This window comes from Scomber scombrus, chromosome 20, assembly GCF_963691925.1.
Source record: "Scomber scombrus chromosome 20, fScoSco1.1, whole genome shotgun sequence".
NCBI lineage: Eukaryota > Metazoa > Chordata > Actinopteri > Scombriformes > Scombridae > Scomber > Scomber scombrus.
The window spans coordinates 24956914-24976045 of NC_084989.1; the positions used below are offsets into that span (position 1 = coordinate 24956914).

Consider the following 19132-nt stretch of genomic DNA (forward strand, 5'->3'; position numbering starts at 1 on the left):
ACTGAGACGCTGAGACACTGAGATACTGAGACACTGAGATACTGAGACATTGAACACCAATAAAAGCATAAAGCAGCTCAGAGCTCAAAGATCAGCTGCTTTAACCCTCACACACTGCTCATATTCTGACATTTCACAACATCCCATCATATCTCTTTACATAATAGAGCAAAGAAAATTAATTCTTCAGTTTTTACAATTTTTGTTGAACTAATTATATTAAATGTGAACAAACAGTATTTTTGAATAGATGGGTCAAACATTCCTTATATGATTCTGGGTCATATAAGTAAAGGTCATCAAGTTTCTGCCTAAAGAAACGTTTTATGTTGTGTTTTCTTCTCTTAAATGTAAAACTGGGTCGACCCTGAACAGTATGTCTAACCCTAACCCAACAAACATCAACCTTTCTTTATGTTCAACATGTGAGTTCAGACTGTAGATGTGATGGAGGCGCTCAGGAATCACTTCCTCTATTTACACTCTGCTATAACAAGTCAGAGCAGGAAGCAGCAGCTCGTCCAATAATCCAAAATGAATCATGTTACACATTCACATCAGCTCACAGAGACTTTCTACCTTCATCTGTGGAGGAAACACTGAGAGCACAGCTGAAAGCATCAATCATATCAGCTGCTTCTCCACAATCTAAGCCATCTTGTGCTTCATAGAAATGAGCTGCTGTATGTTCACATGTACACCTGTAGTGAGTTCTGAACATCACTCTGTTTCCATCTGCATCAAACAGCTGATTCAGCAAACTGTTCATGGACACAATGAGTCAAAACCTGAACAAACATCAGCTAAAAAAAACAGACCACAGCTAACTCACTGAATCCATGGCAGCGCTACACTTCCTGTGACATCACCCAGAGCATTATGGGAACTGTAGTCCCATCTCTATACTCCTCTGATCTATACTTTTCAATCATTTTTTGAAAATTTCAGGTGCATGCTGGGAAAAATAAAAACAGGGATTCTACTTATATGGGCATCAGGAGGAGCATGAGGCGCCCTCCTGAACCTGTGAACCAATCAACCTGTCAATCACGACGTAGCCACGCCCTAATGCATACCCTGCTTTATCGTCACATATAAAATCAGGGAGGCCAAAATGTCCCAAATGAACATCATACTGCATTGAAGAAGGCTTTAAACTAGCGATTGAGACCATAAACACATTTTGAAAACGTTTACTGAGGTTAGAAATCAAGTGAGAAGTTGGTGAATTCTCCATTGACTTGTATAGAGACGGAAGTCCTTTTGACATCAAAACGGTCGCCCCCTGGTGGCCTTTTGATAGAATGCAGTTTTAAGTTACTTCCTGGTTGGCCTCATTTCAGAGGACCGGTGCTCCCCGCCTGGTTCTGAAGCAGTAACCTAGGTAACAGACGCTCCTCCATGTGACGTATTCTGCTGATACCTGTGAATTGTCTGCTGCAGGGGGGGGGGGGGGGGGGGGGGGGAGAAGTGGAGTCCCAGTTCATCTCGTTTATCTTTCTAATCCCTCTCTATGTTTAAGAGAAGAAAGCAAAGAAAACAAAAGAGAATGAAAGAGAGATTAATTAATTAGTAAGAGAAACATAAAGGGATGAGGAAAGAATGATGATATATTAAGTGTTTTGTTTATGTATCATTTTTTCTCTTTGTTATTGTTTATTTTGTTTTGTTTGCATGAACATTTGTTCAAGAAATTATTCATGCTCCTCTCTATCCTCCTCCTCTCTCTCTCTATCCATCATCTATATCCATTAACATTCATGTACTATTATTGCATCAATAAGCTAAACTTCTTCCCCGGAGTTGTCTCACAGGTAATCTGGACCTTCAATGTGCTTCTCTCTCCTCTCCTTCCTCTCTCCTCTCCTTCCTCTCCTTCCTCTCTCCTCTCCTTCCTCTCTCTCCTCTCCTTCCTCTCTCCTCTCCTTCCTCTCCTTCCTCTCTCCTCTCCTTCCTCTCCTTCCTCTCCTTCCTCTCTCCTCTCCTTCCTCTCCTTCCTATCTCCTCTCTTTCCTCTCCTTCCTCTCTCCTCTCTTTCCTCTCCTTCCTCTCTCCTCTCCTTCCTCTCTCTCCTCTCCTTCCTCTCTCTCCTTCCTCTCTCTCCTCTCCTCCTCTCTCCTCTCCTTCCTCTCTCTCCTCTCCTTCCTCTCTCTCTCTCCTCTCTTGCCTCTCTTTCCTCTCCTTCCTCTCTCCTCTCCTCTCCTTCCTCTCTCTCCTCTCCTTCCTCTCTCCTCTCCTCTCCTTCCTCTCTCCTCTCCTTCCTCTCTCTCCTCTCCTTCCTCTCTCCTCTCCTTCCTCTCTCTCCTCTCCTTCCTCTCTCCTCTCCTTCCTCTCCTTCCTCTCTCTCTCTTAAGGAAGGAAGGAAGGAAGGAAGGAAGGAAGGAAAGGAGGAAGGAAAGGAGTAAGGAGGGAGGGAGGAAAAGAGGAAGGAAGTAAGGAGAGAAGGAAGGGTGGAAGGAAAGGAGGAAGGAAGGAAAGAAGGAACAGTCAAAAGAAACGGGGTCAATTTGACCCGGGAGGACGACAGGAGGGTTAAACTCTAGTAAATGTGCTTTGTTACTGTTGATCATCTGTTGTGTGTGTGTGTGTGTGTGTGTGTGTGTGTGTGCGTGTGTGTGTGTGTGTGTGTGTGCATGTGCGTGTGTGTGAGGTGAACAAGGTTAGTTAGTGTGTGGGTCTGTAATAAGAGTATAATTGATGGCTTCCAGCGATTCAGCCCCCAAAATAATTAGTTCTCTCTGTTCGTCAATACTGTGCAGACCACACACACACACACACACACACACACACACACACACACACACACACACACACACACACACACACACACACTCACACACACACACACACACACTAATTCACTTACCCTGACAGCAGCTGGTTGGTTCCCAGCAGAGCAGCTGATCAATAACTGAATCTCTCACACGTTCCTCTGCTTTCTGCAGTTATGATGATCAGTTTGTGTCTTTCAGTCGTTATTGATCGTTCTGAACGTGTGAAGAACATTAAAACTCACAGCTGCAGATTCTCAGATGAAGAATCTCTGAAAAAAAGAAACTAAACAGACGAATGAATAAAGAGCTGAAGTTTGATTATAGTTAGAAACACGATTAAAACTCTATAAAGAGATTTTATAGAGTTTGTGCTAAACTACACACACACATACACACTCACACACACACAGACACACACACTCTCACACACACACACACACACATATATATATATATATATACACAAACACACACACACACACATATATATATATATATATACACACATACACACTGCTGACACACACACACACCCTGACACACACACATACACACACTCTAAATGAGGTCAAGGTTTTTCGTGGCCTCTGGACAGAAGCGCTGCCAGCTTGCAGAAACCAAACAGCTGACACACAAACACACATCACCATCATCATCATCATCATCATCATCACCATCATCTTCATCATCATCATCAGTGTGGTCATCATAAAACATTCTCTGATAAAACAGAACTATTTGAACACGAGTTCTAACGTTATTAGCCGTTTGTGCTTCTTCCAAACATACGAACTTTAGTGCAGAAAGTGCATAAAACCCTGAATAAAGGGGAAGTTAAGGAGCCTTTCCACTACACAGTTCCAGCACGACTCGCCTCGCCTCGACCCGGTTCCAGGAACCTTTTCCATTACTATAAAGTTCCTACTCAACGTGGGCGGGGTTGGCATAGCAACGCTGCGTTAAACTGCCGTGACTTCGTTTTCTACGCGACACAAACACATAAACAATGGAGGACATGGAGGCGATGGTGTACTTGCTGCTGTATGAGGCTTTCTGTCTCACACAAAGCAAGACAATAACGCTGTATAGCTGTAACTATGGTAACGCTGTATAGCTGTAACTATGGTAACGCTGTATAGCTGTAACTATGGTTGTAACGCTGCTGCCGGTATTTAAAAATGCCGGACGGCTCATGACTCTTCCAGCGACTCTTCTGACCAATCAGCGGCCAGCAGTGTGGTGACGTCACATTTAGTACCGGCCCGGCTCGCTTGGAACCAGAGCAGGTACTAAAAAAGGACCAGGTACCAGGTACTATCTCTAGTGGAAACGCAAAAAGAACCGAGGCGAGTCGAGGCGAGTCGTGCTGGAACGGTGTAGTGGAATAGCACCATTAGAGCATTGTAAATTGCACAGACCAGCTGGACTCAAATGCAGTGACACAGGGATGAAGAGTTCTCAGTCGTTTAATCGGTCCAAAAGTCAAAAACCGGGAAATCCAAAACACAGGGCAGAAGTACAAAATCACGAGGTAAGACTCAGGATCCAAAAGGAAAAACTGGTCGATACACTAGAATATATAACAAGATAAGAACGCTGGAACTCTGACAAGAAACTGACATGAGGATCTGGCCCAGAAGGGAAAGAGCGCCTCATATATAGACGGGATAATAACGAGGCACAGGTGCAACACATCAGGAGAGCAAACAGGAAGCTAGACAAGACAAAAACTAAACCTACTAAATACACCACAACACAACCGGGCCCTGACAGAGACAATATAATATAATATAATAAATATAGTATGATGTGCTGTGAGGTCATTGAGTCTCACTGTGGCAGGAAGAAGCTGTTAAAGAAGCGTGTTGTGTTAGTGGCATAGACTGTATATAATGGACGTAACATCCGTGACGTCACCCATTGGTTTGTGGACTGCTGCTCGGAGGCCAATAGTATCGGATCTGAGCAGCGCCATCTTGAAAATTTCAGGTGCATGCTGGGAAAAATAAAAACAGGGATTCTACTTATATGGGCATCAGGAGGAGCATGAGGCGCCCTCCTGAACCTGTGAACCAATCAACCTGTCAATCACGACGTAGCCACGCCCTAATGCATACCCTGCTTTATCGTCACATATAAAATCAGGGAGGCCAAAATGTCCCAAATGAACATCATACTGCATTGAAGAAGGCTTTAAACTAGCGATTGAGACCATAAACACATTTTGAAAACGTTTACTGAGGTTAGAAATCAAGTGAGAAGTTGGTGAATTCTCCATTGACTTGTATAGAGACGGAAGTCCTTTTGACACCAAAACGGTCGCCCCCTGGTGGCCTTTTGATAGAATGCAGCTTTAAGTTACTTCCTGGTTGGCCTCATTTCAGAGGACCAGAACTCCCCACCTGGGTAAAGGACATTTTACAGTGTTTTAAGTGTTAGTTTGGTTTAGATGTCTGAACTGGGTGTACTGGGTGTACTGGGTATACTGGGTATACTGGGTGTACTGGTTTTACTGGTTTTACTGGGTGTACTGGGTATGTTCTCTCTTTTTACTGTTTTGTGATTGCTTATTTCTTTTATTAATAAATAACAAATTGTACATTTTAAATTTTTATTTTTTATTTTTTAATTAATCAGAGTTGTAACAGGGTAGGCGTAATAAGCTATGCTTCAGCCTATGCCTTTTCGGTCCAAATTTTCTTTTTCTGTTTACTTATTGTTTATTCTGATTGATGTTTTTTCTTTATTTACTTTTTTCTTTCTGGTTTGTAACCTTTCTTTTAATGACATGATTGACTGAAATAAACTAAACTAACTAACTAACTAACTAACTAACTACTGGTTGTACTGGTTGTTCTGGTTGTACTGGTTGTTCTGGTTGTACTGGTTGTACTGGGTGTACTGGGTGTACTGGTTTTACTGGGTGTACTGGTTGTACTGGGTATACTGGGTGTACTGGTTTTACTGGGTGTACTGGTTTTACTGGATTTACTGGGTGTAATGGTTATACTGGTTTTACTGGTTGTAGGGGTTGTACTGGGTATACTGGGTGTACTGGTTTTACTGGGTGTACTGGTTTTACTGGGTGTACTGGTTGTACTGGTTTTACTGGGTGTACTGGTTGTACTGGGTATACTGGGTGTACTGGTTGTAGTGGTTGTACTGGGTATACTGGTTGTACTGGGTATACTGGGTGTACTGGTTGTAGTGGTTGTACTGGGTATACTGGGTGTACTGGTTGTAGTGGTTGTACTGGGTATACTGGTTGTACTGGGTATACTGGGTGTACTGGGTGTACTGGGTATACTGGGTATACTGGTTGTACTGGGTGTGACAGGTGCAGATGTTGATGGAAACGTTGATCTTTCTGAGCAGGAGGAGAACGTGTGCAGCGATGTGACTGAAGCAGTTTATTATTCCTCTGATGGAGAAATCAATAGAAGCATGAGCTGCTCTCTGCATTGACCGGACTCATGCGTGTCTGCGGTCCCTGAACGCAGCACGGAAACATTAAACTCGTCACCCTTCATCTGCCATGAAAGCCTGGAGCTGTGATTGGTCCGTCCTCTCTGTCAGGGTCCACATGGGAGTCGTCTCTGCTCTGAATCTTTATAAAAGATAAAAAACCACTAAAACACAGATTCAGCATTAACAGAGTTGTTCAGCAGGTGGACAGAAACATGACTCCAGATGAATATTAATGTTGATCAGTAGCTGCTGGAGGTGGAAATAATCAGCTGATAACTGATGTTAAACTTTTGTTTTGAGCTGTTGGATCTAAAACAAGTCGAGCTTTTAACACTCACATGATCGTAATTCATCTGCTTCTTAAACTTAATTATACTGCACACACACACACACACACACACACACACACACACACACACACACACACACACACACACACTCAGATGGAGTTTCAGAGTCTAAGTGTGTCAGTAAGACGATCGGATCACTAACACACAGACACTCTGACTGTTGGGTGGAAAGTTATTTATGTACAGAATCAGTCAAAAGTTTGGACACACTTTCCTTTTCCCTTAAATGAGAAAGTGTGTCCAAACTTTTGACTGGTTCTGTGTTTTAATATTTTAATCTGTTTCATACTAAATATTTAAAAAGGAACTTCACTGATTTTGCTCCATTGGAAGCTCAGCTGTCCACCAAGATACATGAAAGCCCTTCTTTCTTTCTTTCTTTCTTTTTCTTTTTGCTTTTTTAATAGTTACATCTGTGTGTGTGTGTGTGTGTGTGTGTGTGTGTGTGTGTGTGTGTGTGTGTGTGTGTGTGTGTGTGTGTCTATGTGTTTGTGTGTGTGGTCTGTCCCTGTCTGCTTCTGACCTGAATTGGGGGGTTTGGGTAAAGAGGATTCTTGACATACAGTAGTACAGTTGTGCTTTATTTCATACTGTCTGTTACCGCTGTGTGTTGGAAAGTCCAAATAATAAAGACTTGGGGGGAAAAAGAACTTCATGGTTTATTAAAATCATCTACGCAGCAGAAATCAGGTTTTAAACCGACTCCAGTCAGTATGGAGACGACGGACGAAGACATTGTGTCACTTACCTGCTCCAAGATCATCAGACTTGAGCAGAGAGACCTCGGCTTCTTATGGGAACTACAGGTCACGAGGAAGTCACAACATTTTGAGAACTTCCGGGCGAATCTTAAGAAGTGAATTTTCATTATTGCCTTCAGGGCGTCGCCATGCCAACCTGCATGTAAGGGTTAGGGTTAGTCCTTTATCCCCTCTGCTGTCCGACTGCTGAACTAATGTTTATGAGGTCCAGTTGTATCTGTTATTGCAGCTGGATACTGTGCAGCTGGATACTGGGGTGCATTGTTTGTTTTTTAAATCATTTGACGCTTGTATAAGCTTCTTCTTAATGAACTATTATTGGACTATAGGACCTGATGAATTTACACACTGATTTTTGCACTTTTGCACACAGCTGCCAACTCTTCTTCTTCTTCTTCTGTGTTTTCTATCTTGTTATTTATGTGTACGAGTATGTTGTGGTGCGAGCTGTCAAATGAATTGCCCTCCAAGGGATTAATAAAGTTGTCTTGAATCTTGAATCTTGAAAAGTTACTGGTTTTAACTATTTCATACAAAAATATGTTGTATATGTTGTAGTTGTAGTATTTGATAAATCCCAACCTGCAGTACCGCTGATGGCCACTAGGTGCTCCGACTGAGCCTCAACTAGAAACACTGAGTCAAAGAATCATCGTGGTTTTAATCTGTAATGAGTCACAGTTACTCACCTGCTCGGACTGTTGTTTACGACAAGTTCAACGACACTGATTCTGATAGCTGCTGCTAGTTAGCTAACGTTAGCACAAGCACTCGGTGTTCCCAGTAAGTTAGCGTTAGCTTGGCTCAGAGGTAGCGTGAAAGGAAACAACTTCCTGGCTCCAAACAGGAAATATGGAGCCACTCAGAAGCTGCAACTTTGAGCTTCAGACAGGTGACATCACACCTCGCTAGTAGTGTTGTTTTTGGCGCCTGTTTTAATTTTAGTCTTAGTCTTTGTGTCAAGCTGTCATTTTAGTTTTTATTAGTTTTAGTCACGTTCATACTCTTTTTAGTCTAGTCAAGTTTCAGTCGACTAAAAGTCTGATTTAGTCTCATTTTAGTCAAAATGATCTGTGACTAATTTAGTCTACTTTTAGTCAATGAAAATTATATTTTAGTCTCTTTTTAGTAATGCAGCCCAGTCAATACAGTATAAGTACCTAGTAGTATAGACCAAAACAACATTTCACATTTCAAACAAGGTTGTCTTATTATTATATTATTGTTACCTTATAGACTCAAGAATAACCGCGGCTGGCCGGCCATCGGTCCCGTTCTCTGTGTCAGTTGTCTGTCGTTAATGCTAACCTTCGCTAACGCTAACCTTCGTTAACGCTAACCTTCGCTAACGCTAACCTACCGCAGCTGCATCTTCTAAATAATGCCGCCAGTGGGGATTGAGGAAGTGACGTCGAAGTGAGACACAGGAAACAGAAATACTGCAAAATAATAGAAACAACGCGACTAAACGAGACGAAATGACGTTATAACATTTCGTCTCGTCTTGTTTTAGACATTTTAGCAGAGTTTTTATTTTGTAAACCACATTTAGTCTCTTTTTTATTCGTCAACAATATCGCGTTATATATTTAATTATAGTTATCGTCACATGAGCAGCATTTACGTTGTGTCTCGTTTTCGTCACGTGATAAAGGTTCGTTGACGACGATATTCAGTCATAATTTTCGTTGACGAAAGCAACACTACTCGCTAATCCCGGGGCATCGCGCTGGGATGCTGCAACAACACGAAGAAGAACCAGAGCTCCGGTGTTTATGAACTGAATATGAATAATTAACCTTTAAGAAGATAAAAACTGAAGAGGAAACGTTAGTCTGATGCTAACCTGCCGTCTGCCGTCTCAGCTGTGACCAAAGGATGAACCCAGAAAACGTTCAGATGTCTGACAGGAAGTATAAACAAGAGATTTACATAATGAAGTCATTGAAACACACACACACACACACACACACACACACACACACACACACACACACACACACACACACACAATGACCTGTTAGATCTCTCCCTCCATTCCCACTATCGATCGCTGCATTGATTGGCTGCAGGCGGCTGATCGTCTCCGTCCAGGAGCACACTCCACTTACTGCTGATTACCTCACACACACACACACACACACACACACACAGACACACACACACACACACACACACACACACACACACACACACAGACACACACACACACACACACACACACACACACACACACACACACACACACACACACACACACAGTTAGCCTCGGCCCATCAGGGTAGAGAAGAAGAACAGGAGGATGAAGCTGCCTCCTGAACTTCTTCCATCATCATTCAAGTTATTCTGATCCTGTGAATGTTCCTCAGACACCTTCAATGGTCTTTATTGATCAGTTATTGATTGGTCAGCTCTCTCTATCCATCCATCCATCCATCCATCCATCCATCCATCCATCCATCCATCTATCTATCTTTACTTTATCTTAAATATAAAACTACTAAGGAGCAAAGACACTGTATTATTATACAGGAGCTAAACAACACACACACACACAAACACACACACACACACACACCGCAGTAATCTGTCAATCACACAGACAATTTTCCGTCACAGAGCTGTGGATCGATAAAGTTTCTCTAAATTTCTAAATGTGTATTTATGAGGCAGAAACGACTCAACCGACCAATCAGCTGGCAGCTGCTCAGACTGCACGATACCACATTAACCCTGGTGTGTGTGTGTGTGTGTGTGAGAGTGTGTGTGAGTGAGTGTGTGTGTGTGTGTGAGAGTGAGTGTGTGTGTGTGTGTGTGTGTGTGTGTGAGTGTGTGTGTGTGTGTGTGTGTTAATGCAGATTGATTTCACAGCAGGCCATAATGCAGAGCTCTCAGCCAATAACACACACACACACAGACACACACACACACACACACACAGATCGATGCAGGTGTTTAACGTGTTATGACATGAATATGAGTCTGAATGCTGTTGTCACATTATGATGATGACGTTAATATTAATGTTAAACTAATCATTTACAACCTGAACACATCTGCAGCTTCATGTTTTTATTCAGATTAAAACAGAAACATTCATCATTCATCTTTTTACTTTATTTTGTTTTTCAAAAATAAAAATGACAGAAATAAGAAAGAAGTCAAATCAATCAATCTTTATTTGTAAAGTCATCTCAAGGCTCTTTCCACATAGAGCAGGTCTACACCGAACTCCTCAGGTTTCATTTAAAGAGACTCAACATTCACACATGATAATAAACTGAATATTTGATGTTCTGGACTTTAGTTCAGACACAATGAGACATTTAAAGACGCTGCCTTTGACTCTGTGAGATTATAACCAGCGTTTTAGGCAAGACAGCTTTATTTATATAGCACATTTCATACACTGGGTCAATTCAATGTGATTTACATAAAAACTAAATATTAAACTGTAAAAACAAGTTAAAACTAAACAGTAAAATAATAAAAACACAATATTTTCACTATTTTCTGACATTTTATAGACAAAACTATGAATGGATGAATCATCATGTTGATTGACAGCTGTACATGCACATCCAGTAGAGACACACATAAAAACATGTTGGTTTCTGAATCCACTATATGATTAAAAAAACAAGTCATTGAACAAGAAGCCCAAAAAACCAAATAAGAGGAGAAAGACCAAAGTTCCTCTCTAGGCCAGCAGATACTTACTGTCATTATGTGTGTTATAGTTAGTGGCTAAACTCTTCCAACATGTTTAAAAAGCTCGGTCACAACTTGACGTTTCAGTAAACTTTGAGCCGCTGGTGGTTTTCTCTCTGAGAGCTTCTGAGTTTCACTTTGGGTGTTGGACTTGAACATTGACTGAGACTCATAAGGATCAAAGCCACGACCTCCGAACCTCCAAACAGTCCTCTAACAGACTGAGATATCTGCTCTGAGAAAATCAGCTTCTGTTTTACAGCTTTTTAAATGTGGATATATGTGACTGACTAACTAACTGTCAGTCATGTGGAAACCATGTTGGCTTTAGAAACTCTATTTACAACCAGTGAGAGATCAGGTTGGTGCTAAATAACATGAGAACGTTTCTCTGACAGGAGGAGACTCTCCTTCCTACAGACCACACAGAGACACTGAGGAACCAGAACCAACCCAGAACCCAAACCCAGCATACAGAGGCTCAGTGAATGTGGTGTTGAAGGTGTGGAGGTGGATCAGTGTGTCAGAGGAGACTCTGTAGAAGGACAGAGTGCCAGCAGGACAGTCCACATACACTGCTACTCTGTTAGAGGAGGAGGAGGAGGAGGAGGAGGAGGAGGAGGAGGAGGAGGAGGAGGAGATGGATGTTTGTCTCTTATTGTGAAGGACACAGTAATGACCATCATAGCAGTACAGACTCCAGGACTGATCGTTATATCCAAACCAACAGTCATCACTGTTTCCTTTCCTTCTGATTCTTCTGTAACTCACTGATATATAAACGTTTCCTCTCCTCTCGACCTCCCAGTAACATCGACCAGTCAGAACATTTCTACTCAGCAGCTGACAGACATCAAATCTGTCTTGATGATCAGGATATGACTGATACTCCTCCACATCTGTCACCTTCCTGTTGTTATCAGACAGTTTGAGGTTTCTGTTCATTGTGTTTGGATCCAGTTTGAGTTCATAGAAATCTGATGAAGAGAACGAGACACAATACAGCTGCAGTTATTGATCAGTTATTGATCAGCTATTGGTCAGTTATTGATCAGTTATTGATCAGCTATTGATGAGTTATTGATGAGTTATTGATGAGTTATTGATGAGTTATTGATCAGCTATTGATGAGTTATTGATGAGTTATTGATCAGCTATTGATGAGTTATTGATCAGCTATTGATGAGTTATTGATGAGTTATTGATGAGTTGTTGATCTATCATCTGTTTCTAACCCGATGTGAGTCGCACATGCGCGGTTGAGTCGGCCATCTTGGACAGTAATGTACGGCAACACCACTTGGACAAACTACAGTTACATGTTGAATAGATGTGTTTCATTCAGGAGGAAACACACAAATAACTCTTCTCACAGAGCTGCAGCATTAATTCTGAATCAGCAGTTTGTGAACATTTAGTAGTCTGTGTTTAACCCTTCACTCTTCCTTTCCTTCCTCCCTCCCTCCATCCTTCTTTCCTCCCTTCTTCCTACCTTCCTTTCCTCTGCCCTTCTTTTCCTTCCTCCCTCCCTCCCTCCTTCTTTCCTCCCTTCTTCCTACCTTCCTTCCCTCCCTCTTTCCTCTGTCCTTCTTTCCTTCCTTCCTTCTTTCCTTCCTCCTTTCCTTCCTTCTTCCTCCCTTCCTTCCTTGACTTGAGGACAACAGAAACGACTCAAACAGAAAAAGCTTCTTTCGGCTTCTACCTCAAACACCAGGAAGAAGAAGACAAAAGAGGAAGAGCTGATGTGGTAGTTCTGTTTGATTTCATTAATAATAATAATGACTAAAGGTTACTTGTGTTTAAATGATAGTATGTACGGTTGTAGAGCAGAAATATGTTACGCTGCTACTTGTTGGTTCAGGTTTCGTGGTCAGATGTAGAAAGCGGGTCGACTGAATAAAGTGTTTGTTCCGAGCGGAGCAGCCGAACATAACTGTCCAAGATGGCCGACGCGACTCAAACCAGGTTATTGATCTATGATGACATCATCTTCATCCTCAGTAGGACACGCGCACACACACACAGATACACAAAAACACACACACACAGAAAGAAACAGACACACACACACACACAAACACACTGTAACACAGATACACAAACACACACAGTAACACCGACACACAGATACACAAACACACACACACACACACACACTGTAACACACACACAGATACACAAACACACACACACACACACTGTAACACACAGATACACACACACACACAAATATACACACACACTGTAACACATACACAAATACACAAATACAAATACACACACAAACACACAGACAAACACACTGTAACACATACACAAATACACACACAGACACACAAATACACACACAAACAGATACACACACACACTGTAACACACACACAAATACACACACACACAAATACACACACAAACACACAGATACACACACACTATAACACAAAGATACACACACACACACACACACACACTGTAACACACACACACTATAACACACACACACTGTAACACACACACACACACACACAGACAGTGTGAAGGAATGTTATTTACTACAGAGTGATGCCACATAAGCTTGCTTCATGCTAAACACATTTTGTTATATTTATATAACCATTGGTATTAACATGTGTAAGAACAGGATGTACAACGTGATTAAAAAGGAAGATAGTGCATCTCCAAAAGAGGTGAAAAATAGGAAACACTATGTGTGTGTGTGTGTGGTACGGTCATTACCTCATCGGGACTGATAAGACAGTGGTGCAACAATCAAGGCCAAACCCCTTACATGGTAAACAAGATATGTGGGTGGGGAATAGCGAAGATCTGTATAAGAAATATCAAGGAACTGTTTGGTCAGATCTCTCTGGTGTAAGGAGAAGTGCTGTTGTACTCTGTGATTGATGAGATCTCCGCACTCTGCATCAACGAACTTCGGGGAAGCAAGTCGAGGTACGCTTCAACAACAGACACACACACACTGTAACACACACACACACACAGATACACACACACACAGACACACACTGTAACACACACACTGTAACACACACTATAACACACACACACAGACAGATACTTCTAAAGCTAAATAATAATAATAATTGAAGAGCTCTCATTCTGACAGACACTTAAACACAACACAGAGCATCTGACATGAACTCTCCTGACCCGGTGTAACTGTAACATGTCAAGTAGCTGCGTGTCTACACATGTCCAGCCAATGTAGTTTCAATCATCCAATTCTGTGGATATTTTGTGACACTTTTTGGTTTTTTCCAACTTTACATGAACGTCGAGTGTATTATTGAAAACTACATTAGCTGTACATGTGTATACTTGTTATATTTGTTTAACTGGAAAAGCGCCTCAGCAGTTCAAGTGCATGACTGACTGCAACTGCTGCTGGAAAGCTAACACGTGGAAGTATGCTAGTAATGCTTATTAGCTCGTGAGAAAGCCACGTGACAAATGTTTCTTCACAATGCATAAATGTCGTATGGTTTTCATTTAGTGTATTTTACAGACTTACCAACACTTCCAGTACACTTCTACTGCACATTAAGCACCTCATTACCGTCCGCTATGTCGGCACAGACACCAAAGGCAAGCTACGGTAATGTAAAGAACACTTCCTGCGCAGTTTCAAATTAAAAGCATGGCAAAGGAAGTCACTGAAAAATAGCGGTTCGTCGTTTTGTCTGAGTTCTAGTATTTCAGTCTGTTGGCTGTACTTTTGTTTTTTAAAGTCATTCGCCAATTTATTCTGCTTTTATTTATTTTTTAATATTACTTTTCATTATTATTATATAACTGTAGCCTTTCTCAATTTATCTATGAAGCACTTTGGTCAATAGGTTATATGTTTGGTTTTTTTAAATGTTTTTTTAAGTAACTTGAATGTAACTACAATGCTAATTCTGAATTCATCATATAAAAATCACATTTGCATTTACATATTAAACTAAAATATTATCAGTAGTATATCAGTGATATTTTAGTATCAATATTACTCCTACAGCAAATGGTTTACTAATGTAAAACTCTGTTTGGTTTGCATTAACTTATTGTCATGCATACATGTAAACATGTCAAAATAAGACAAAGTAAAATGTCAGAAGGCTAAGTTCAGCCTTTGTAGCTCATTACGGCTAGCTATCCTGCTAGCTTATGCTAATTACCTTACTTTTAGGACTGACCAGTAATGCTGGTTTATCATACAAATACATACATGCTTACGTTGTGCTTCACTTTTGCTGCAGTGCAAAAATGATAAGCTCATCAGCTGGTATCCTCTGCAAAAAACCGTGCTCCTTATCCACCGAATGGCTTGCTATGTTATACACTGAAAATGTATTCGCTAATAAAAGCCTTCTTAATGGGGACTTGAAGTGGGCGGTTCCCTACCATGTATGGAATAATGTGTGTGTGAAGAAGCGGTTGCTATACTGTCCCCAAGAAGTTAGGGGGCGCAATGGAGCACTCCACACACACAAACACAGACACACACACACACACACACACGCACACGCACACACATCGACTGAAACACATGCATTGTGGGCCAATGCTAAAAACTTCACAGGCACCTTAAAACAGCTCCTTAAGTGACTTGAAAGGGTTTCCCTCATGGGGACCCGTACTGCAAGAGGTCCCCATGCCGTGACTGTGTAAACATATAATGTTTTATGACTTTTTATTTGTTGAGTTCTTTTATTTTTTGTGGTGTTTTTGTTGTTCTGGTTTTTAGTCTGAATGTTGACTTTATGCTTCTTGTCTCTGTTTGTTTTGTTTTTTCAGTTTTTCATTCTTGGTTTTTTTCCACAATAAAATAAAAAATAAAAATAAAAGCAGACTTACACTTCCTCAGACCTGGCGTCAACCATCGGACTCCAGCAGGCTGCAGGCTGAAAGGAGGAGGGGGGGGGGGGGGGGGTCAGAGCAGCACGTTCTCTTTCAGCATGCTAACATGGACGTTACATGGCTCTAGTCTACTGTTTTATTATTCTGTTCTAATGTGGGGTTGGGCTTTCATACACTTTGATCCAATCTGAATCCACTATCCCAATCCTTCTGAAACCCTGATTGAATCTAATCAGGTTTAACTTTCAACATTTACAGGAAACTTCAGTTAGAAAGAAGAAAAAGTCAAAGATTCAGTTGAGATCTGTGATCAGCTCTGACAGAGAAAATGTTTCCAGCTCTTCCTCCTCTATCACACATTGTCTGTCCATACCTGAGAGTGTCCAGTCCAGCAGACAGAAGCTTCTCTCCTGAGTCTCCTGGATGATTGTACCTCAGGTCCAGGTCTCTCAGATGGGAGGGGTTGGAGTTCAGAGCTGAGGCCAGAGAAGCACAGCCTTCCTCTGTGATCAGACATCCTGGCAGGCTGCAAACACACAAAACAACACACATGTCACACAGTGTGAGAGTACTGCTGTGTGCAGTCACATACAACAACAAACCGTCTCCAAACTAACTCACTAAAAGATGAAGTGAATCAGGGAGCTCCAGAAAGTTGAGCATCCAGCCAGATGGGAAGATTCAGCAGCATGTTTTTACCTCGTCATTGTGATCCCAATGTTCAAATCATTCTAATGTGTTTATGAAGAGTGAAGCTTTTGCCAAAAGGAAGAATAAAGACGCACTTTTATCACAGTGCTCTGTCAACTTTTCAGGTTTTTTAAAACTCCACAAAATCAAGGAGCCTCCTGATATAAAATGTGATTCACAGAGGTTCATCAAAGTCTCCACCAGACAGACTAGTCTGCTCTTTAGCCTGAAACTGCTGCTGGAGGATCCATGTGAATTACAGAGAAATACAACTTCATCATCAACAATCAAGTTACTCATTGAACATTTTCAAAGTCTCATTTCTTGCCTGCTTATTGAGGCCTGATAATAATGTCTTCACACCACTCAACAAGTTTAATGTCACTTTTTATATTTCAACACAATAATAAAGAAATTCATTAAAAACAGGAACAAATAATATATGAATGATCTAGGGCTGCAACAATGAATCGATCAAATGGATAGTCTCAGACGGAGCTGAGCGGAGCCGGTATCGGCAGATGAGGAGAAAACGGTCCGATCCAAATCGTGTACAGTGTGGGAGAACTTCACTCTACATAAAACTAGAAAGTGTGTGTGGCATCTTACCAGGAACGACACGATGCTGCACACCTACACACAAACAAACATCACTTATTTACACGTCAATGATGTAACGTCAGCGTGTGGATCATTAACCTTGTTGTTCTAGTTAGTGAACTAACAGCTTCTCACAGTCAGCAGTAGGAGATGAGGAGAGGAGCAGGTTGACCTCAGGTCTCTACACTGAAAGCCTGAAGTAGGAGGAGCAGCTACGGTAGCCTAATGATGCTAAAAGTAAATGCTACTAAACACATTGGAGCATTTTCTCTGAGTCGTGTGAAATCATTGAGAATAATATAAAATCAGTCTGATTTGATTCTTGACACTATAAAATAAGAATAAGTAAAGAACTCATTATTATAGGTGCAGTATTCTTAAGGATTTTCTACTTTATCTGGTTCACTTAAATTCTTTTTTAGTCATGTTGAGGCTCAAAATCAAAACATTGGCAGGTTGTTTACATCCATTATCAAGTAAACCATCAGAGACACTTTGAGCATCTACAGACAGCGTCTCATACACACTGAGAGAGCCTGGCGTACTTATAAGGAGAACTGATACGGCTCCAGAGGGAACCGAACACCCACAGCTCGGAAGATGAAGCTCAGATCAGTGTTGTTTTCGTCAACGATGACGATGACGAAATCATTTCGTTTACGCCACTTTTTTCATGACGATAACGAGACGGTGACGAGATAAACATAGCTCTCTGATGACGAAAACATGACGAGACGTGTGTGAGTTTTCGTTGACGAGACGAGAATGGACGAAAATGTTAGTGGGTGATCTGTCAGACGTTTAAAATGCGTGACATTTCTCCTTATTGTGTGTGTCAATTAAAACCTAAAAAGTATCTGCTGCTGCCTACAGTCTATCCTTGTTTGGTCACGCCCACCACCTGGCGTGCAGCGCACAACGTGCTCAACACGTCACACTGTTGTTACTCATCAGACAATGGACCATGATGGCGGCGGCAGTTTCAACACAGGGGCTCGGTGGTCGCAAACGTAGAGACGACATATGGGTGAATTTTAAATATAACCCGGCAGATAATAAAACAGAGTGTATTGTGAAGGAAGACGGTGACAAATGTGGCCACAAAGTAGGCGGAAAAAATACGACCAACCTTAAGCGGCACCTTAAGGCTCGCCACAAGGATATTTTTTATATATTTTTAATACACAATCCTTAGATCAGAAATTTGCTGTTGGGTGGATACCTTATATGTCTAAAACCATTCCTTTATTATTGTCATTATTTGTGAAATAGCAGATCTGCAAGCTTACAATGTGTTGAACTTATAAATCTGCTGCTATTTTCACAACGTATCTGTGACACTGCCCAACAGCAATCTCCAATACTTATTGACCTAAATTAATTTGTTAAAAGACTACACTTATTTTTTCTTTTTTTTTTTTTGACTAAAACTAGACTAAAACTATCACATATAGAAGTGACTAAAATGTGACTAAAACTAATAAGCATTTTAGTCCAAAAGACTAAGACTAAGACCAAATCTAAGATGCTTGTCAAAAACAACACTGGCTCAGATTCATCGAGTGGAACCACTGGTTGGCCAAAAAACACTGTGATGGTTGGACGCCTTTTTAAAAGCATCACTGTGTTACTGAAGGTGTAAAAGTAGAACATAAGCAGGCAAGAAATTAGACTTTCAAAATGTTCAACTAGTATCTTGATTCTTGATTACTGTGGTGTATAAGACAGAAACTACATGGAAATGATCCTGCAACAGCTCACTTAAATGCCATGATATGTGAGGTCAATTTAGTTATCTGCTAATTATCACATGACTGTTCAATTTACAGACCGGTACAATGACATGTTTGCCAAATCTGTGAAATCATCAGTGGTGTTTAATAATTCAACAACAAAAACAAAAGAAAACAATAAA

General features: G+C 41.1%; 1 protein-coding gene and 1 long non-coding RNA gene across 2 annotated transcripts in view; both read right to left on the reverse strand.

Moving 5' to 3' along the window:
• Positions 1–19132, reverse strand: part of LOC134002019 (NACHT, LRR and PYD domains-containing protein 3-like) — a 44921-nt gene that overhangs the window by 18091 nt on the left and 7698 nt on the right. The gene's annotated exons all lie outside the window — the stretch shown is intronic.
• LOC134002072 (uncharacterized) lies at positions 10745–14833 on the reverse strand. Its single transcript, XR_009927572.1, has 2 exons — positions 14597–14833; positions 10745–12041 (listed from the first exon to the last, which is right to left on the reverse strand). It is a non-coding gene; the product is annotated as an uncharacterized LOC134002072 (long non-coding RNA).